Here is a 23,429-nt window from a genome sequence, read left to right as displayed (position 1 = left end):
AGAGCAGCCAGCTAGGATGTGGAAGTCAGACTCTACTCTGGTGAAGGAAGTTTTTGAGGCTTGATTTCTTTCTTGTTTCTTGGACATCCAGGAAATCCTATATGGCCCCAAAGCCCAAGGGGAGAGAAATACTGAGCTTCAGCCTAGAGTCAAGCCCTTAAATTTCTTTGAAAGGTAGGTCTTGTGCCACTTCTTTTGCTTGTGAGCAAAATTCACCGAAGCTGTCTTAGGCTTTTTTGCGGACCACACCATCTTTTTAAAATTCAATTTGTAGTTGACTGCTGCCACCTGACCCATAGTTGGCATTTCCATTAGGTGCCAAGACTAATAGCAAAAATAGCAAAGCTAAAGTTTACAGGGCCGAGTTTAACTTTTGTGAATCCAGCCCAGTTTGCTTTTTGCCTAGAATTAATAAATGCAACAGAAGTCTTTAGTGGGTTTCATGGGGTTTTCGGACTACCATTTTCACCCCCCTACTACAGACTCTCTCTGTTCTAAAACAATTTCACAGTCTAACAGACTTTACTTCTAGGAAAACTTTTCAGGGAACCAGTCTACATTTTTATTTCTTAAAGTGAAATAATGTATCACCATACCTAGAGTTTTGTATTCTCATCCCAGCCTCATGACTGTAACTTTTTTCCTACCCCAAAGAATAATGCCTTGGTGTTGACACACTTCAATCCACCATGTCAGCTGTTAGGACCGTCTGCAAAGTGAGATCATGTTCTTGCAGGCCCGTTGTATGAGTCAGCTGAAAGGACTCTGCAGTGCTGGTGGGGAGGGAAGGGCCTTGTTTTCATTCTGCGACAAAGTTTCTTTCTTCCCAATTAAGACAGTGGAAAATTTTACTTTGTCTTCATTGTTGCAAAGTAGAGGACAGGAAAAGAAAAAGTTGATTAGAACTCCTACGTGTGATGTTTTGGCCCTGACTAGTATGCCAAATAAGAAGCAAAAGGTAAATTTCTTCTTTTAAATTTGTCTTAATTTCCTTCATGTTCCTGTAAAACAGTGGAAGCTGAAGTAAAAAAGATGAGCCACCAACAAATAATGGGCTTTTATCATTGTCCATAAAGAACAATATATTGATGGATTATTTTTAGTTTATATAAAGTCAGTCGACTGAAACTTCAGGCACAAACAGCAATCATTATAAAGTACAAAGACTTTAGTAGCTCAGCATCTGAAAAAGTACTCCAGCAGAAGGTTCTATAGTGCCTCAGTCTGCCTCCGTGGCCTCCTTGGGAAAAGCCAAGAACAACAGCGTGGTTTTGTGCCACGGCTTGAAGGTCAATAAATCTTGGCTCTGCTAAACCAGGGAGGGAAATAAAAAATCTGTAAACAAGAAGCCCTCACGTAAAGTGTCCTGTGGCTGAGCTTGCTCCCAGGTAATTCAGGCATCTGTCAGTCAAGGCAGTTCCTCCGAGCAAATCCCTAAGAAGAGGTGGTTGCTCAAGATGCCCAGATTCAAATTACTGAGGCATTCTGAGCTCAAAGTCATCACTTAAAACGGTGCCACTAACTGGAAGGTGGCACAGAAAGGCAATCAGGAGGCATGACTGTGGCTGAAGAAAGAGGCAGAATGACCAGAGGCATGTGTAGTAGCATGCACTAGCAACACTGGTCCTCAGTGCAGAGCTGTGCTAAGACTTAGGTGCTGGTAGTGATCAGCACAGCCTGTCTGGAACAGAAAGCTTTTGGTCAGCAAAACTGTGGCTCTCAAAGGGTTTCTGACCAGTGAGGTGGGCACTGCTGTTTAGAAGGCTCTCTCAGGCTGCAGAACAGACTAACAATAGCTGTATAAAGTTAAAGCATGCTGCTGCAGTTGAAGTATGCCGTGTGCTCCCTGCATCACTTGCATGCACAGCCCAAGTCATCTTTCTTAGACAGGATTCCCATTTACACAGCATGTAAAAGTGGAGATGACAGAAAGCTTTGTAGGATGGTACAATATGGGACTTCTCTGTGTAGAAGGTGTCTCATCAGTTGCTAGTGATTTACTGGCACTGTTGGAGCAGAGGTAGGCAAAACTCCTTGAGCAATTCTATCTGCTTCCCTAGAGGCTTTGAGAGCCGTCCACTTCAGAGCTCCAGGCTGGTGGCAAGGTCTGTTCTGCTGTGTTTACAACACACTCTTTTTTTGTACACACAGTATTTTCCCCCAAACCAGCATATTAACTCAGATGGGATCAGTTTTTGTCTGAACCGTTGGGGAAGAGTGTGCATTTAGAACAGCTGCAAATGAACTAAATGCTAGCTGGAAATGGTCAGGCAACAGTCCAAACTAACACTAGAACAACAGAGAGGGTGAAGCAAAGTGCTTATTTTTTTGCTGAATCAATAGCTCTGTCCAGGTTAACTTCAAGGTGTTGCTTACTTCATTGCTGTGCATCACATAATTAATTTTTTCTGCATTTGGAGATCCAATATGTGAAGCAGGCTTCCCACTGAGGCTTCAACTCGGTTTTAGTTTAATTTAGCTAGAGGGTTGGTGGGTTTTGTGTGTGCTTGCTTCCCCTCCCTATGCTTCTAAATCTAACTCCTCATTGGGAGAAGAAGGAAACATTGTGGTTAAAAGCCTAATGGAGAAGCTGGCTCTGGTATGCAGTATTCTCACCCCCCGAGAAATCTTGGAAATGGTGCAAGTGTATGGTAACTAATGCAGCCTCTGTAATGATAAATTTATTCCTTCATTTGCGAGCAAAATTGATGCACATTGCTCGGTCTTGATGACCTCTGCTTTTTTGTTGTAGTTTTTCCCCCTGTTTGCATAACATTGTGCAAGTTTGGAAAGAACTTAGGGCTTTTCGGGACTAAAGGATTCAAGCAGTCACATCTCCAGCTTTTTCATTCGATGCAAACAAACAAGAAAAAGAAATCTATTATACACTGCTCTGTATGGGAATGATTTGAGCTACTCAGAAGTCTTGCTTCAAACTCTTTCCTTAGAAAGGTAAGTAACTACTGCTCCACTCAGTCTCAAATTTTCATCATAAAGGCTGGATTGAAAAGCCAAGGCACTAGAAAATAAGGCAGATAGATGTGGGTAATACATTAAGCTGGAAGAACTTTGTTAGCTATCATGCCCCATGCTGTTGTATATTATTATTAGTTGCAAAATAGCCTAGCTGGAACGTTATTACTGCACATTAAAGAAGGTTTCACTTATAATTATGGAATAAAGAGAAGTGCTTACAACTTGCCTACTAAACATTTGCTTTGCACACACGAGTTTCTTTTTCTTAACCTTCTTCATTCAAAAAGCCCCTGCAAACAAGCTACTTTCTTTTGCACCTTCCTGGTACCTTGTAATTTCAAGGTGCCAGAGAAGAAGGAAAAAACCCCACATCTTAAAGTCTACTTTTAAGTAAAAGGCATTGCACTATTGTGAGTAAGAATACGGAAATTGAGCAAAGGGTCAAAATATTTTTCAGTTTAATTAGAGATGGTGATTGAGGAACTGAAAAGAGCATTTTTAAGAGCATTTAGGACACTCCTGAAAGAGTATGGTGAGGGAGTTCCTCAGGTCAGCGTACCTACCTTCTTTCTGTTGTAGGCAACTGCACCAATAATAAATTCAATCAGTCTCACATGAAAGCTGGTCTTGATTTTGCCCCCACTATTCCTGTTTCAAGAGTTTTTCAAGCTCTTATTCTTCCTTTTTAACAGCAAGAGAGCAATTAATGGCAGTTCTGCAAATTGAATGACTTCCATCTTTGGCACAGAGGATATTGCATAAGGAGCGCGAGTTATTAATGATAATATGTGACTGTTAACTAAGACATCTTTACCAGTAGATCTTCAAGTTCTTTAAAAATGAAGTAACTGTCAGGGTCTCCATTTTGCGTATGGGGAATAAAAGCTCTGCAGAGTGAGATGATGTACTCAAGGTCATCTCAGTCAACTAATAGCAGAGCTGGGATTAGAGGCAAATCTGTGCAGTTCCAGGCCACTGTGTTATCCAGTAGACCACACTGACTTACCCTAGGGTTAGAAAGGGATCCCTTGATTGGTGATAAAAGTGTTTACTGAGGCCAGGATTTTTGAAAGAGCCTTGGGGCTTAAAATACATGTCTCCCATATACAGCAGTGCAAGGGTGTCATGAGTTGACCTGAAAATCCTGAAATATCCTATCATGTTTAATTTTTTTCTGAAAGATGCAAGCTGTATCATCTCTGTCTCCCAGTCACATTTTTATTAAATGTATATGCATAGGAGATGATGCTCTGCCCCTTTTTGAGGCCATTCAATTAAGTTTATAATTAGAGATTTGCTGTTGCAGCAGAGAAACAGATAGTTACAATACTGTCTCAGCTGAGCTCCGCTGAACTAAGAGCAACACAGACACAGCCAGAGATGATTCCTTCTGGAAACTGTTTACTGCCTGAACAGAAGAGTCCAAAGGTGGCAGTGAGGCACAGAAAAATGATGCGACTTGTGTCATCTGTAATGGACTTGGAACAGACCCGAGAGCAGTTTCTGCTCCACATCTCAGCTGCAAGCCTTCCTCAGGGAGGATGTTTCTGTGTGGTTTTACACTTGCAGTTTTAGAAGCATTTAAGGCCAGATATTTAAAACCTCTTTTGTGCTCATGGTTCATAGACAAAACCAATCCCAGGTTTAATTTTGCTGCCTGAATTCTCCATTGGTGTAGGTTGGGGCATTTGGATCTCTAAGTACTTTTTAAAACTTCAGATAGGGTGCCAAAACTGTTCTGACAACAACCTTACACCAGAGGCAGAGCTCTTGTCCCCTGCTGAGCAGCTTGCTGTTGGATGATACAATCCTCCCAAGTGAGAGGAGTGGGCAGGAGGGGATGGCAACCACAAAGGCAAGGTGGGAGCTGCCCAGTTGCCTCTGCAGGGTGTCTGGGGCTTTCTCAGTGTCTGAGCCCACTGGGGCTTCCAGCTACAGCCATAACTTGAGTCAGTCCCTCCCTGCTTGTATGAGGTCAGTTGACTCCTGCAGTGGAAATCCTGATAACCTGTGACAGAAAGCAATCAGAAAAAAATTATCAGAAGAAGCCATTATCTTCTCTCCTGAGTTTGGTACTGTTCTGCTTTGCCCTGTTTCCTAGGGAAATGTCCACACTTTCTCTGAAAGAGCAGATAGCAGGATGGACAACACAGACAATATAATGATTTAGCCACATGCTTTTCTCTGGCTTTTGTCTCATGCATTTGCTTGCTTGGGATTTTTTGATTTGTTTTGTTCATAATTTTTAACTGAAATGCTTACCACTTATAGAGGTGAAAAGCCGAGTTTAATGGTAGCTCTGCTGCATAGTTTGAAACTAGCAAGGAGCCACAGTTTCTATGTAGCACAGTTTCACTGCCCTCAGTACTGTAGCTTCTAGTAGGCAAGTAAAAGGCCATTTATTCACAGTTTTTTGACCTGTCATTTGTCATAGTAACAGCCACTGAACTGCAGGTGAGTCATATACCTTGGATATCAGGCTGAACACAGAAACAAAGACATGCTTGTACACACACACACACACACGCATACACATGTATTTCTTACAACTTCAAAACCTTGAAATTTTTCTGTTAAAAAAAAATCAAGCAAAAATTGTGTATGTCTTTGAAAGTTCTGCATAAGCAGGTATAGCAGCTCCAAGCTTGTTTCTTTCTTAAAATAATGTCAGAGCACAAAAGGAAGTATATTGTAAGGGTACTACTGTTCTGCACCAGAGTTTTGAAAGAACTGTTGTATTGAGCAAAAGAAAGTTCTAGACAAGTTTCTAGATACTTACAATCTTGGAAGGTGATTATGATTAATAGACTAGATTAGAATAAAATAGATTAATAGATTAATAGATTAATGATTAAATCTAAACCTTATTTTTCAAATGGTTGCATTCCAAACATTCCCTTTCAATGTCTTTTGACTGTGGTGTTTCAAAATTCTGAGACTGGACTGAAATCTTCCATCACGTTCTCATTTGTAATTAAAATATTGCCCTACATATGGTGCTGTAGTTATAACTCTGGGCTGTCTCCAAATTTTAATTGCCTTTTAGATTACCAAATCTCAGTCTTTCTATGTAATTCAGTGTATAACATTCAGTAAATTATAAGATATGGTTTCAACTAAGAAGAAACTTACCTTGAATTACAATAAAGCCATTTTTTCTGTTCAAAAAGTATCTATGACCAGACAGTGATATGCTCAAATTTACTGATTATTTTAGGGAACTTTAGTACTATGTGTATAGTGCTTATAGTGCTTTGATTTTGATGTCAGTTATCATCTTTACCAGCAGTATTCATCCAGTTGTGCAAAATGCTAAAAGGAAAGGACAACTAAAGGGACTGGAGCCAAATATCTTCAAAGACAAAGTCATATTTTTGGTTTTTTTTCAGTATTCAACTAGCTATATGTTTTAGCAATATATTCATCAATAATCTGGTGAGTGACAGAAATGCTATAATTAATATGCAATTTCTAAAATTAAAAATAAATTTGGCTTATCTATGTGACAGTGAATAACTCCTAATGTCATTTTCCAAGAAATATGTGAAAGGAGAATTTATAGTAGAAAGTCCACCCTGTTTTGTAAGAAAAACAGATGTTCATTAATAAACAGGCTGACCATGGAGCACTGGAACTACCATCTGGATGTGATGTTGTACAGGGTTTTTCCCCCCCCTTTTAACAATTTAGTCAGTGAAATTCTGGTAGGGATCAGGTGATTTAATTTTGTAAATATTTTTATGTTTGGAAATATGTTTATCTTCTTTTCTTTCCTTCACATAATTTCTTCCTTCATGCCTTTAAACAAGTTAATAAAAGGAGAAAGCCATAAAGCCTTGCAGAAAGTTCTGGAAATGAAAAAAAAAGAAAGTAGTTGGCTGTAGTAGCATCACTTATTTCTCCTTGCAAAGCTGCTGGTGGTGTATAATCTCTTGTCTGTTCTTGTGCCTCAGCTGTCGTATGTGGAAATTGCTGTGTGCATGCTTGTGCTCTTTGCTGGATGAATTGCAGCAGCACCTAGAAATACCAGGCAAAATCATCCCTGCCCTGTGTTCTGTTCTGCACCTGCATGTAAGGAAAGGGTGTCCTCACTCCTGAAGAATTTGCCACCTGAGACTGCACTCCTGTAAGCAGAAATATTCATGGCTCACTATTAAACCATGGTAGAGACATGGAAGTGCCTTTTAGGTGGATGACATGTTAATCTTCATCATGTGGGGCCTGTGTGCATATGATGAGATGTAGTATCATCCTTATTTTACATATGGAAAAATGAGGCTCCAGACAAAGCCAAGAATTAAAAACCAGATGTCCTTATTCCTGTATGAAAGAGACTTAGCGCATGACGATGCTTTTCTTTTTCACTTCAGTGTATAGTTTAAGACCTTCCAGGAGTCCCTGGTTGTCCTTGCCCACTTGTAAAACAGGTATGGAAAGGCTTATCTAACTGCTGGAATGCTGTGAGTCTTTGCACTGCTGTACAGATCTCTCAGATACTGGGGTAAGAGAGTGGGATATTTTATCACATAGCGCAAATGTTTCCACAACGTTTCTTGTGGATGGTGCAAGGGAGTAACACTACTTGTCAGATCAAGCAAGGTGCTTCAGTTGTCAGATAATTAGAAGCACTTACCAAGTAATTAATGTGCTTAGACTTCACTTAATATTTGTATACCTTCTCTGTTTTACTACAAGCTATCAAGACTCCTAAATACTTTCTTAGCAACTAAAACAAGAAATGACTTGATATTAAGTGTGTTACTTATTCTGTAGTCACTACTGGCTGCCAACAATTCATCAGTACACTGCTTATTAATTTTCTGCAATGTACTGTTTATTGATATTGCTTTTATTGTGGTACCTCACCTCAGCCATGAAGGGAGGACATGCACCTTCATCTCAAGCTAATGGCATTGCTGCCAATGCTGCAGGGAGGCTGAAGAGCAATGTGACTAATAAAACACAACCAATAAAAATATGAAGGAAAAAATGTCCCTACTAGTAAGAAATGCATATTCCAAGTGCTTGCACAGCGCCTGGGGCTGTTAATCATCACTCCATGGGCACCCCTAAACAACTCTAAACAACGGTTAGAAAAGGATCAGATGGCTGTTTAGGGGACTCGGTAGAGTGGTATTTGTTTGACTGGCAGGTAGCCATGCTTGTAAGGTTCAATGTGAATAACAACAGCGGCTGAAACATGAAGATGAAGGCTTTTACTCATATGCTGTCCTTAGGAGTCTTTCCACTTTGTGTGAGGAGATGAAGGAGGAGCTGGGCTTAAAGGCCGCTGGCTCATTGCTGACAATGGTGGGGCCTGCCGAGCAGCCCTCTGTAAAGGGCAAGCTGGAAACAGCTGCTCTGAGCAGTTTACCTGGACTGGCTTCTGCTGAGGGGAAAAAAAAAATCTGTTTGTACCACTGATTAATAGTTCTTTCCTCCCCGTTTCTTGCCTGCATTTGTCATGGAGGAAGCTTGTGAACATCCTTTTCTCCTCTCCAAGCGCGTATGTAAACTTTCCTCTCATCTCTGATCCATTAATCATAAGCACTTTTGTTATGTGGGTTTCTCCTCCTCCCCTTCCCCTTCAGAATTCATCCCCCTGCCATTCCTTTCCCTTGACCACTCCTGCTGAGGGGCCGTGCCACCTGTGGCAGTGGCCCAGGAGCTGCTGCGTGCAAGGCGCCCGCCCTGTGGGTGCCCCGGGCAGCTCGCCTCCTCAAGTTGGACGCTCCACCCGCCAAGGAAGCAGAGGTCTGCTGTCGAGCTGGCTTTCCAGCCTGGCTCCATGGTGCTCTGGCACTGTGGGGCTGACTTGGCCAGTATCTATCATTTTGCAGGAAGTAAAAAATTACCTGTAATCATCATCATTCATTCATTATCAGCCCCTCTCAGACTGCTGCTGGGCAAAGACTTCTCTGCTTGCTTCCCTCATGCTGATTGCTGCAGTTATTTATTTATATATTTATTTTTGCCAGAACTTTGCCACACTTGGAAAGCAGAGCTGGCTGGTGATAGTAGAGCACGGTTTGCCAAGACCGAGTTCTCCTTGCCTTTCATAAAAAACCCCTAGTTTACTGCTGGTGATCCACATTTATTGAGTTACTTGGACAAGAAACTCGAATTTACTGTTTTTTAGCAAAAGGCATGAACATACACTGGTACAGGCTTCAGTAGGGACCAGTGATCTAAGCACAAACCTGGGATCCCTGGTGGGATCCCACAGCTTGATCTGAAGTCCATGTCAGGAGATCTGCCATCACCCATGCCAGCTAAGAGCCTATCTGTGCTGTAAGCACACCTTCAGTGGCAGCAGGGACATAAAGCTTATTTGATTTTACCTGAGGTCAAATGAGCAGCAAGACAAGAGTGTTTCAAATGCTTCTGAAGAAGGACTGAATTCTTAAAAAGATCTGTGATTCCAATTCACATAAGCATGCAGAGGCTTGGAGGCTCAGCCAAACTTTTGTGAATTACAAATACTGAGGGATTAGGCTTTCATGAGACTTTTTACTAATGCTTCCTGGTTTGAGGAGGTCTTTTGGCAGATATTTCTCTCTGTTGCTTCACAGGTCCAAAACCACTGGGAGCTCTCATATAGGAAGACAAAGTAATTTTTAAATACTGTGTTTGCTAGGTCTGTTCCAAATGGGAATAAATAATGTAGGGTTCAAAATGACAACAGCAAAGATCATTGCCTTTGCACTAGGATTCTCAGTGTTGCTAGTGAAGGCAAGGCTCTAGACCTAAAATCTCAGTGCTCATGCCTATCGGATAAAGCCTCACTGACCTCCCCAGAATTGCAGCAGCTTTGTTGCCAAAATCTGGAAGCAGTGGTTTCCCAGTCACATATGTTTCTGGCACACATACTCCCTTCCCTGAAGTACCTAAATTTCTGCTGATGGGCATTCTTGAAGCCACCTGATACCAGTTCATAAAGCTATCTGGCTGCAGCAGGAGCCTCAAAGCAGGGTTTTTTTGACTTGGGAGTGACAGACAAGACATACCCTAGACCTGCTTAAAGGAGACCTAATAGTCTGCTTGTGAGTCTGTGGGCGTGTACCCTTGAGATTAGAGAGGTGAAAGCATATGTACAGCTGGGAGGTGGTATTGCAGGCAAGAGGCATTTACTCTTTCTCTCTGCAGAGCTGGGTCAGGGGGAGTTGCTACTTTCTGGTCAGTCAGCCTCATCTCTACTTACAAAGTGCCTTTTCCCCTCCACTTAGCACCAGATAGCATAAGTGATAAGTGAAGCACAAGTGAGTCCTTGCACCCTCACATGACAGATGTAATGCGATCCTCCTTGTAAAGTGTGTGGCACAGAACAGGCTACATGCTTCTAAACTGCAGTATCTAAAGGGAAGGATTAGCTGTTTTGGCAGTACTGCCCAGGACAGGAAGACCTACCTATCTGTATAGTCAGAAACAATGGAGATTCTTTATAGGATGTCTTTTAAGGGTGCTAGGAGGTGAAGGAGCTCCTGCACAGTTCAGCTGAATCTTTTGCATGGCTCAGGAACCTGAAAAATGCATAGCCTTATCATTGCTCTTGCTTTATGTGCCCAACTTGCATGTATCTTGTGGGGACAGAGTCCTTAAGAGTGGGATTTTCAGTCTTGTGTGCATCCTTATGCTCTTAAATCTCTGAAAATTGGTTCATTTCTGGATGTGCATGTTTCCTCAACTTTGTATGTCTAACTGTTGCCATTCTGTAGTTTCTTAGAGTTGCAGCTAACCTGAATGTTTCCCATTTGAGGCATATTAATAAGACTTGTTGGGACCCAACATCAGGAGAAAGCTTAACACTTAAAACAATGAAGCTTAAGCCTGGCTTTCCTCTTTGTCACTCAGAATAAACAGTAACGATAATGCTAATGAAACAAGAGACACATACCTGTCTTTGCATTGTGTGCCTGGCTAGGAATAATGATGAAAATTGGTTTGGGTGACTTCTCACAAGCCAGACATTTGTCAAAAGTGAGATAGACCCCTCCCTTTTTTCACTGGTGAATCTGGAATGGAAGATATAAAGTAAATACCTTATCCTCCAGCCCCTGCCAAATTGTTTTTATCAAAGTGAAATAGCCCCTTTTGGCCACTGTAACTATCCTCACAAATATAGTCCCTTTCAAATGAAGATAAATTTACCATTTTTGTATTACATTTTGCTTAGTTTTCTTTTAGGGAAAATATGTAAACATAATACTTTGATACTGGTACAACTGTTCTTTCCTGACTTATTCTTGAAAGCCTCTTCCTGTGTTATGAAATTAGTGCAGAGAAAAAAGAGGTTACTGAATTTTACCATACCTGCTGAATTTACCTGAATGTGTGCATTCAAATCTGGGATTTGTATTTTCTGATTGAATATTCTAGTACAAACACAAGCCTTACAGTCTCAATAGTTCAACTGATTTCTTGTTTTACATGGTGTGGGTTTCATTTGATTTAGCTATTCGGTACTACAAGAGAAAATAAAAGTGAAATAATCCAGAAGCCTAAGATGAAGGATGCTTTGAGAAAGAATACTTTCCAAATTGTTTACTTTCTATGAGCTTTCACTCTTTGGATTCACTCACAAATTTCCAGCAAGTAAATTGGCTGCAATGTGTATCTGTGTGCACATTGCTGTGGATGTATGGTAAAATGTGCCTGGCTGTAGATTTTTTGTTACAAACGGGAAAGTCAGCCCATTGTTCCTAAGTTGCAAATGTAAATCCATTTATGGCTTTGTAATTTTGCAATTTTGCACGCTATTAATGTGAGATCAGTTTGCAGTTTTGCAGCTCACATGTCCTTAAACCTCAAAGAAAAACCCAGAGATTTATGAACCCAGGTGAATCAAAGCTTCAGGAAAAGCTCTCACAGAACAGAGATTTGCACAATTCTTATCTTCTGCCAAATTATTCAAGTGGAGAGCCGAGAAAATCTTTTATATAATATTTGGGAAGTGGGGAAAAAGGGAATAAGAATATAAGCACAACACTTGGTTAATATGCCTCTTCACCTTCCTGTAAAAATTTTGATTGATAGATTCCTCTGCAGTCTCCTCCATTAGGCTAATTTAGAGAGTCACCTGCATGTTGTATGTATAACTTGCTAAGCTTTTCAAATTACTCCCTTAAGAAAGAGGTGCTCTATGCTGCGGTTTATTAAGCCCACTTCTTTGATATGTCTCAGTGCCAGACACATACCTGAAAAAGAAATCTGAGCACATATTGTATGGTGGGGAATTTGGAGGTTTAAAACCACCGCTACTAGTTTCTTTCTTTGTCTTCCCCCCGCCCTTAAAGTAGTTAGTCTTTGTAGATTATAAAGCCAGAAGGGACCATTGTGATCATCAAATCTGACCTCCTGCTTAACACAGGCCATAGGCTCTGCTGAATTAATTCCTGTCTGAACTAGAGCATATCTTTTCGAAAGTCAACTTCTCACTTCCCAGCATATGAAAAGGTCTCCCATGACACCTATAGACCTTTCATAATGGACAGATTCTTCCCATGATACGGACAAATTGAGTTTTTCCTGGGAGGTACTGCCCCACTCTGAGCTGATAAAGGAAGACCCAGGAACTATAGGTATGCTGTGATTACTTCTTTTGCACTCTGTGATGTTCCAGGAGCTTGTGCATCTTCTGCTTTATGAGATATACTTGGCCTAGGGGAGCTAAGTGGAAGGATGAGGGAGAAGAGGAGGTGCATAATGGTATGGCCTCCAGCACTATTATTTATGACAGTATCCTTCCAGCAATCTGTGCCTGCATAGGGTGAAGGCATGGTTTCAATTCTGCCCTTGAAACATGGATTAAGCAATGTTGCTAATACATATTTGTCCCTGCGGCTGTCAAACATTTCACTGATACTAGACTCTGTAGACAGCTTAATAGCTAGGTCTTCTGTCAATGTTACTGCAGCAGTGTCTCCTTTGCTTTAAGATGCTGTTCAGATTTATTCAAGCAATAGGTGTAGCTTGGTGCTTGGTAAATAGCAGCACCTGACTGTATACTTGTATCATCACTGCTTCCTGACATCCCAAGTGACCAGACGAAATGGATAGACTATGGAAACCAAGTGCTGAGAAGAATCCAGTGAGTGAAAGTTGGAAAGATCATCTGTCTCGTCTCTATTTTATGCCCCCTAACAGAGTTACAAGTACAGTGCATTATTACTCTAGAAGTCTCCGAACAATAGCTACCATCTGTATGCGTTGAAAATGTGTATATCTAACAATATTGGACAAATGGTTTTATTACTGCTGTTAGCATGATGCTTTACTGGTGTTGACGTAATCTAAGTGTTGGTGGTTTTCATATAATGCTTAGTATTTTACAAATTACTTCGTTAAATTTCTCTGGATGCTGGAGATTTAAATTATCTGTGCAAAGATAAGCACCAAAAGTGTTATGGTATGTGCCCACACATGACGGCAATATTTTGCTAGCTATTGAAAAGCATACTACTATTGAAGTATGACTTTTTTCTAAGCTTTAAAATTACAGTTCACCTGTATGGTGGGAGGTGATGAATCTTTGGTTTCTCAATGCTATTGCCACTAACTGATGGAGGAATAATGATTAGTATTACCTCTACTTCACACTTACTTCAACTCTCAACTTTGGCTTTTCAGACTATCAAGCTTTTTCATGATAATTTTCTGCTGGAGCCGATTTTTTCTTTTCATCACCGATGATTGGAAAACTGTCATGAATACCTCCAAATCTCATTCCCTTCAAATAAACATATTTCTGTGGATTATTTTTACTCTTCAACATGTATTTCCTCTCCCTAACATTTGCAGATAACTGTCTGTGATTGGCAGGATACCACACGTTTAAAACATCGGAGTCCGGGGCAGATTCTGGGTTACATGTCTGCAGTGCGAATGGAGGTACTTCCTACCCTGGGAAGCTCTGAGCCAGCTGTGCTTGAAGCAGCAAACAGCATGGCCAGCTGTTGAAGCCTTGGCAAAATATAAGCAGACCCAATCTCAAAAAAACCCACCCATCTGAAATAAAGCAATGTCTAGATATTTTGGAGTTCCTTTCACTTGCCTTGAGTTTTCTTTCAAGAGTGATAGCAGGGCCGGAAGGAAAAACCCCCTGGACATTGTTTAATACTGTTTTCTGTGTGAAATTGAGCACGCCAGAGTGTTTTAGAATTTAACTCCTGTGATATCCACCACAGAAATTACAGTTATTATTGTACAGTAATTTCTTTGAAGTTTCTTCAGCACCAATGGTCACATGCACAATCACACCTTGAAAAACACTTCCCCTGTGTGACTTTGCTGTAGTTTCAGACTTTCTTTGCTAGCCTCCAGGGACATGAAGACCTTAGCTCTGACCTACATTTCTGCTAATTCTCCTACTGAGTCCCCCTTTGCTTATTCTGCTTTGCCAATAATACCTTTATGTCCCTTTCTTGCCTTTCTGCCTACCTCTATGATCTATCGGTAACTGTTCAGTCCTCTCTAAAATTTCTGTTTTGCCTTGAGGCAAATGGAAGAAAAATGCACTGTGATTAAACTTACGTGTAGTATGGAGAAATAACATTTTTATTTTCTCTCTCAATTCTCAAGCAACTATTTGGGGAGTGGGAGAGGATATTGCATGCTTCATATTTCTGTATTTTCTAGAACATGGAGTCTGAAGTAGGGGACAGTATCAAAACATCTTATAGGTCAAATAATTTTTTTTTTTTTTTAAATTTTTTTTGGTGAGAAGTGTGGAAAAACCTGTGTTTATATTCTTCCACAAACCTTTCTACTGTGCTATCTTGTTGTTGTAAACTGGTGGCTGAAATAAATGATCTGGGAAGGGCATAGTCTTGTTATATGTCAAGTAGTGAAAAATGCAACTTTTAAAATGTTGATGCAATGAAACAGGTTTATTTATCATGGGAAACCTGGTAATTTTGGCCAGGTCAAACCTGAATTTCCTCTTGGTCTCGGCCGTCCTCCTAAACAAAGAACAGGGAGAATGAACTTGCAGTTCCTAACTGGGAACTGCTGTTCATTTTCTTGTACCACTAACCTCCAAGCTGACACTGTTTTTTAACGTTTAGTAGTCTATCCTTACTGACCTTCATATCTTCGCCAGTCCCCTTGGGCATTACACCTACTGTGTCCTTGTTTATTACCTAGTCAACCTCCTGTTTTCTCCTCTGCTTGAGATTTGCTGGGTAGGATTGGTTCAATGTTCAGGGAGGAAAACCAAGCCATATGATCAGCCTGACCAATCCCAAAGGCTGACTACCAAATTACAAATAGCAAATACTGGGAGTACTACTCACAGTGAGCAGTTTACGAGCAATTTGTTGGCTGAAATTCGTTTGCACAAAACATTTATTGGACAGCTTCAAATAGAAAACGAACTTGTAAAAACTGCAGTTTGTTCATCAGCTGCATTCATGAGTATGATAAATTATGCGGTACAAACTCTTTGCCCCCTGTTAACTTCTCCAAGGGAGACATAAGATGCTGCTGATGCCACTGGAGAGAGCTCAGGACCCATCAACCCTACTGTACAAGAATATTGTTTAAATGAAAGAACTCATGTGAAACGAAGCAAATGATGGAATAAACATTGCAGATGCAATTGAAGATGCATGCCAACTTATATGAATTAGAAATGAATGTTAATGTTTCTTAGATCAAGAAATTACCGGCTTGTACTCAATCCCCTTTAAATCCTTAATTCTGAAAATACAATCTTTAACTTGTTGAAAATGGAAACTGCAGCTGTACTATGTCATCCAAAATATCTAACCCTTATTTCTTCCCCTAATTCTTCCTCCTTCTCTGAACTGCCCCCCCATACAAACCTAATGAAGAAGGAAGTGCAGTCCAATTGTTGTGACATCTTTGTGACAGTCATGGTCTGTAGCTTTTTCATTTATGCAAATCCAGTTGCTCAAGGCAGGTATTCTGATGTGTCAGCTGTATGTAACGTGAGCGCTTTGTAGCTCAAATGACATTCTTACTTTGCTCTGATAATTGTCCTGCACTCTCTAATGTATGTGAAGCAGGTGGATCATGAGCTGCTGTTCCAGGTGTCCTGGGTGAGGAGAATAAATGCTGAGTGGCACTTTTTAAGCTAAGGGTGTTGTTAGTGTTGAGTCATTATTTAGTCTTTTGGGTTGAATTTCATAATTATGAAATAAGGTGAGAAGGAACTTTTGATCAGCTCCTTTAAAAACATAAATTAATTAAATCGAGCTGCAACTCTCAGTAAAGTCAAAAGCAGTTCCTCTCTGCCTCTGAGAACATTTTGTTCACAGATTGTAACTTAAACTTTTTTTCATCTGAAGTACTATGTTGCAAAGGCTGGTAAAAGATTTATTGTGATGTATTAAACCATCTGTTCCCAAGGACTGTGCTTCACATTCCAGCACTAGCCAGTGCTTGTGGTACTGTGTTTCTGATTCTCAAAGCTCCTCTGCCATTTTAACTTACTTGTAGGTAACAGAGTTTTCACTGACTTGAAACGCAGATGTCCTGGTCAAGTCTTGAGTACACTACAGGGGACCCCAGCTGCAGGGATACTTGCAACTTTTTTCCACTGATTTTATCCTTTCCTGTCCAGATTCCTAATAACCAGTGGAATAAATAAGAAATAAACCACAAAGCAGCAGCTTTTCCAAAATGCAGCAATGAATGAAGAAAAGACTTTGACAGGGAGATGCATGAGATATTTACTTCTTTTGAGATAGCTAGCTATAAGGTAGAATATATTTTAGTTTATTTCAGTAAAATATATGGTGCAAAATGGTGCAGGTCTGCTGGTGATCAAATGATGTGAACTCTTTTTCAGTCCACAGAAAAAATAGCAGGTGTCAGGAAGCTTTTATTTCTCTTCAAGCATTCCATTCAAACTCAGAGAGCTTTCAGAGCTTGTTCAGTACTGGCACTGTTTTGTTATGGTTGGAAGGAAATAAAATTTAGAGAGGTAATAGTTTATTTGCCAAAAAAGGCAGGCTTGGCTATACCTAACCTATTAAAAAAATTTGCATGTTACATTTGTTAGTGTGAACTACTGACTTCTCCAAAATTACTACAAAAATGTGGAGGTCAGTGTTCTGTTGTTTTGCTTTGGGTTTTTTTCCTCCTCCTTAAGTCAGTATTTCTATTTTTGTGTTGATTTCTTTCAGAACTAGGGTGAGGGCTAGTCATTTGTTTGATACACTCGAACTATACAGTTTCTAAAGGGACTTAGTTTGCTCCACGCTGTTAATGTGCCTAGTTGAAGAGATCATGATAAAAGAAGTATGTGCTGTCTCCGCAACAGTGTATTTGTTTATTTCTCCCACTGCTCTAGTCTATCCTGTATACCTAGCACAAAAAAGACCCCAACCTGAACTTTGATTCACCACAGTCTCCTTCGTCCTCATGATTCCTGGATCTTGTATTGTATATCCTCTTCAACATCCCATGGATGCTTGAAGAACCAGAAAGAAAAAGGTCCTTCTGTCTCATCATGCCTGGTCCTCACCCAATGAAGGCCATCTTATAGGATTGTTTTTGTATTCTGAGGCATTCCTTTATAAAAGAATGACTTCTGTCTGCAAAGTAGAGTATTTTGATAATGCAGAGTATCCTATGTGCACCTGTTCAATAAGCGGGAGGAGAAGGCAGGCTCCTTTTTCCAGTAGGTCATCAGCAGTACTTATGGAAATCTGAAATCAGGCAAAGCTTACGTATCGCTAAGCATCACAGGCTGGACTGACGTAGCTCAGCAGACCTCAGTGATCCATAGTGATAAATATTCACTAAAAGCACATGCTTTCTTGTTGAGAACCCTTACAGAGGCAGGGACCTACATTTTTTTGGTCTCAATTTCCTATTTGCCTGGGTGCCACACAAAGCCTTGACCAGGAGGCATCCATCAGAGAGACAGCAGAATTGACCTGTAGCTAGGAGAGTGTGTCACGTGGTAGGACATCTTTGAACACATTTAACAGCATCTCCTCAACAGTGTGAGTGGAAGAAGCAGGCTGCCCCAACAAAGCTCAACATCCATGGGGCCTACCTAGATAGGAAACCTCTCTCATGGTCTCTGTCCTGCTTTGTAGCAGCTGTATCCTCTGGCAGAAAACAACTGGTGTATATAGTGATCTGAAAGCGACTTCATAGATGAGAGATTTACATTTGAGTGATTTAGCCTGTTGGATGACCTGTGCTCAAAATATGTCTTCATAGGCTTGGTTTACATGGAAGGAGGAAGAGACAGGAAGGAGAAGGGTAAGATGAAGGTGTGGATTTTCTATACGGGTATGTTTTCTGATTAGTGGGAGGGTTGAGGATCATAGAGGTTTCTAGCAGAAACCCTGACACCAGAGACTGGAAGACAATGCGCTTCATCAGCTGGCAGAGGACAAACTGACCAGAAGTGCTCTCCAAAGCACTCCTCTGACTCCGGGGAATGTCTCTTGTTACACCAAACTAGCTGGAGGCATACAGGGATAAGTAACTATTAACCCTGTACTGTGACAAGACACCAGGGACATTCTTCACATGAGGTGACACAGTCTAGATACAAGGAGATGGGCATGTAGATCTTATCTAGGCTTCCCATGATCTTCCAGGACCATTTTGGGCTTACTTAATGGTGTGTAATAAAGACAGATTAGAAATGAGAAAAGAAATGGAGACCTCAGGAAATTAGAGAGGAAGGAAGGACATGGCTAGCCAGGGTTAGGCTGTAGTGTGCTGGAAAAGCAGCAAGGGGGATGTATATCAAGAGGAACAAAGAAGGCACATGATTTTGACAAGCCTAATTTTGCCTTTACTGAGGCCAAGAGCTGCAGGATCAGAAGGCTTCCGAAACCTGCATTGTCTCTTTGCCATGATCTTCTCAGGCTGATGGAACCCAACAACTCTGAGGGACTGGAAACAAAATATGTTTGTACTTGCCACTTCTCCAAATGCAGAACAGCAGAATAAGGAGATATGTTGACATGCACCTATTATGTATTAGTTGTAGTTTGATCTTGTTTATAGCTGAAACACTGAAAATTTCTTGATAAGGCTGGCAACAAGGTTGAAAATATGAGTGACCTGTTGCTCACAAATATCTTGAGATATACCTTGAGGATTCAAGTAGTGTATAGTGCTGATTACACTGGGATGAACCTCAGCAAGACTTTGGGTGCAATTTCTCTAGTACCACATAGCTTTTTGAAACTGATTTCACACTGTCTACATTTTGGATTTTTTAAAAGTTTGTGTATCTTGCATACAGGCTTAGAAACACTATAGAGGTGTAGAAGTAGACTGCTGGGCACACATAACCAAACTGGCACACTAAAAAAGTAGGAAATGTTCTTACATTTAGTTCTACAGTGTAGCCTCTAGCTGTTTTAAATCGATGAAGGATGGGAAAAGGAAGGAACAGTCTTTTACAACTGTCTTATGGGAAAAGTGCTAAAATAGTAGACATGGTTTTGCCTGGAAAAGGTTTTCTTTTTGTATATTGTCTAGTCCAACATGAATTTTCATGCACAAACATGGCTGGGGAGCAGATAACCATATATTGACTTGCACAATTGATATGTTATGTGCAGCAAAAGAAAAAGAAAAAACCAGCAACCATCACTAAACAGCCTCCTAAAACCCTGCTATTTAAAAGTAACATGAATTGTATGTATACACAGGTCATACAGTTCCTTTTTTGCATCAGTCTCTTTGTCTTTCAATGCACAGCCAACCCCAAATTTCAGGTACCTACTTGTCCCCTTGATGTAAATAAAGCAATCATTCTTCAAGGCTGATTTATTGTTTCGTGAGAGGATAGACTCTATCACAGTAAACAGAGAACTTCAAGAGGTTTCCCTTTCCCCTTGACCTCTGTCCTTGATTTCACAGGAAGGAGACATTAACCTGGTCTGTCCCAGGAATGAGTAAGAGATCCTAGGAACATCTTCAAGGATTCCCATGGTACTTCCTGGCAAATATATTGCCTGTGTAGTTGAATTAGCTCTGCTTGTGCTGCTTAGGAATTAATGTCCTCTGATACAGTTTTTGTTGTTTTGCTATTGCCAAACTAAGAAAGTCAGGAAGCCTACAAAAATAGTATATATTTTGGGTATTACCTTGACTACCAACTAAAAGATACTAGAGAAAATAGATTGTTTACCTTAATCCCTAGTTGCATGCAAAACAAATATACAGGCAATTATAGAATTCTTAGAAAGTGGACTTCAAGTATGCAATCAAAGAAAATTCAAAGCTATTCATAAATAAATATTTAGTGCAACTTCAGCTTTCTAATTCTTTTCATTTTGACTTTGATGTTGTTTTGCTAATCTTGCAAGAAGTGTGGAATTATTATTTAAGTGCCTGTCTAGGTGCTTAGTAAAATCAAGCATGATATTTTTGATTAGTACAAGTTAAGATTTCTACCTTCATTAGCACTGCAGACAGCAGTGAATCAGGGTTATGTTACACTAGTCCTAAGGTTAGTTTTGCAGCGTAAAATATTTCATTTACATGCTCTGGTTTTAAAGGTAGCATTTCTGAGTGATGGAAACCTGTACTGTAGTACAGCCTTGCTATAATATCTGGGATATTGTACTTTGGGGAATGAACCAGAAGCCCTGAGTGCTGACACAACGATTGAACACATGATCTTATATTTACAGTATAGTATCTCATTTTTAATAGAATTTATCCAGCAAAATATTCCAAACAAGGTGCTGATATCTCGCCTTTCTGAAGGCTAGTGTTTGGAACAGGTCTGTCAGTTTAGCTTTCTGCTTCAACTGGATACTCGCTGTGTGATTTTTGCTAGGTTACCTACCTAAATTCCTTCTTTCGCTATACTCCTCCCTGTTTTTAAAATGCATGTCATTACTGGTCTGTTGAATGGTTATTGTTCAAAACATTAGATATTGTAGTTCTGGAGGGAGATTATGTAATAGCTAGTTTGGTAATCCCTTTTTACTACTTTGATAGGAATTCACAACAGTTGTGCACTTGCACAAAATCCCTAGTTGCTCTACAATCTTATTTTTTTCCTAAACAATGGATTTATAAGTGCTGCTCCTATATGTCCTAGCCCTCCCAAAATAGAGCCCCCTCCAGGAGAAATTGTCATGCCTGGGGAAATTCCACTTTACAGATGGTAAATCTCTCCTGTGGTCCAGAGGACAGGGGGAGACAAAAATAGTTAGCAGTGTTGGAAATGTATAAAAATAAAGATAAGCTGAAGAGGGAAGACAGAACCACACTGAATACCAGGGTGAGGTCCTGAGAACTCCCTGCTAAATTCACAAGCAATTCACAAAACATTTATGGTTGCTTTTAGGAACCAAGAATTTGTCAAGTGTTATGAAGCAGCAAGCAGCCAGCATTAGACAGAAAATGTCCTTAGACAAAAGTACTGATGCTAGCCAAAAATCTGTGCAGGAGTTACTCCTAATGTTTTTTTTTTTTTTTTTTTTCCTAGTGAGTTGGCTGTAGACTTGCAAGTTTCTTTTTATGCAGTGAAAGAAATGAAGCTTTTGAATTTGTACCCAGAATGCTCCTTCATTGAAGTATATAAATGTTTTCCCAATTTGCAACTCTACCAAAATAATTCGAGAAACCCTTTGTGCCACTGGCAATGCTACTAGAAGAAAGACTTTATGTACCTTGTGGAGGTGTTTTACCTGTGCCATGTTCTGCAGTTGGATCCCTGGGAAAGAATATCTATTAAGGTTTCTGTAGACTAAAGTATACATGCACCTGTTTGGCCATTTATTGAACATCATAAAGGCCACTTCAGGTTGTTTTACAGAAGGTTTTGGTAATGAAGCTTGCAGACAAAGAAGGATCATTTGGTACAAGAAGACTTTCAGTGGCACACATTTAACCTGAATTTTGCTGTTCTGCAGCCTACCTGAAGTGATGCAGGTGAAGGGAAGAAAATGTTACAGATGCAAGCTCTAAATCTCTCTGCAGTGAAAAATTTCAGATCCTGTCTTCCACTCACATCAAAATATTGCTGATCAATCAAAGTACATCACTTTGGAAAAATCACATCCTTTTATAACAATTTTTCCTTCTGCTACTCTTGTATTGAAAAACACAAGCTTGCAACACGCACAAATATCCAAAAGGATTCATTTGGAAGATATCCAAACAGTACATTTTTCTTCATTGCTGGAACTTTTGTCTTTGTTTTTGTCTGAAACAAAATTTTGGCAAAACTCCATGTAAGTTTCCAAAGCATCTTACTTTGGACACTTTTGATTTTTTCCTTTGAAAAATTATTGCATCAGAAGTATTTCCAGACAGTTGTAATGGCAATACTCTCCATGTTTTTGACCGCTTGGTCTGCACACTCATTTTCAGGAAAATAGGTACACTATTTAAAAAAAAAATATTCTTAGTATTAGTGATAACAATATTGGCTATAATAATAACATGGAGTAACTTAATATATTAAGGTGGATGTACAGAATTTGCTGTTGTAATGGCATAGCAATATATATGTATTCTTTCCATTGTTCAGCTGGAAAAAACAGAATACAAGTTTCAAGTGACTCCCGTGAGAGCAGTACAACCCACATCAGGGCATCACACAGCCTTATTCCAAGTTCATATGGACTTGTTTTGTGTCCTCTACTATGTCTATATTTCCATGATGGAAAACCATCCTAGTCTTCTTTGACAGCAGTGTGAAGTAATAGAGGAAATGGAGAAAAGTAGTCTTGAATCTGGTGACATTGGGTAGATGCAACACAGCTCATTAAGGTGTTTTAATGTGCTAGTTAAAAAAAATAAAAATAATTTATGGACTCTATGTTAGACACCAAAATTGGAGAAATACAAGGTTATGTTTTAAGCAACCTAAGTAGAATTGTGAAATTGAAATAGATTGACAAATACTTGTAATTAGAACTAAAAATCTTCAGATTTTACATCTATTTAGAAGATACTTCAAAGAAGATTGTGTAAGCATTTTGAAATAAGCAGAACTTGGCCAACTTACAAGCTGTAGCATGAAAAAAAAAAAGTCAAAAATATGCTTTAGAATAATATAATAAAACTTCAGGGCATGTTCACCCAGAAGGTTCCAAAATATGCCTTTTAACCTTTTCATTATAGAGCATGCTACTCAACTTTTGGTATACTTTTTTTCCTTTTTTTTTCTCCTCTTCCTGACTATTAAAACGGAGCAAGAAAGGTGTGAGCTGCGTGTTCAAGTTGACAGTGATAAAACATTTATTTCTTACCTTTCATGACACTATAAAATAGACAGGTAAAAGATGGATTTTATGTTTGTCCTGGTTCAGCTAGGATAGGGTTAAGTTTCCCCAGCAAGGGGAAGGAATCTCCAGCCGGGTTATTCATACCATGCTGACGTCAGGTCGCGGGAAAGCAGGCATGGGTTGGTTGTGTCCATTGCCATATTTCTCTGTATATCTTTTGTCTTGTTCACTGTTATTACTGTTTATTGTTGTTATCATTGCTAC

Source organism: Athene noctua, chromosome 2 (genome assembly GCF_965140245.1).
Source record: "Athene noctua chromosome 2, bAthNoc1.hap1.1, whole genome shotgun sequence".
NCBI lineage: Eukaryota > Metazoa > Chordata > Aves > Strigiformes > Strigidae > Athene > Athene noctua.
This window is presented reverse-complemented; position numbering follows the sequence as displayed.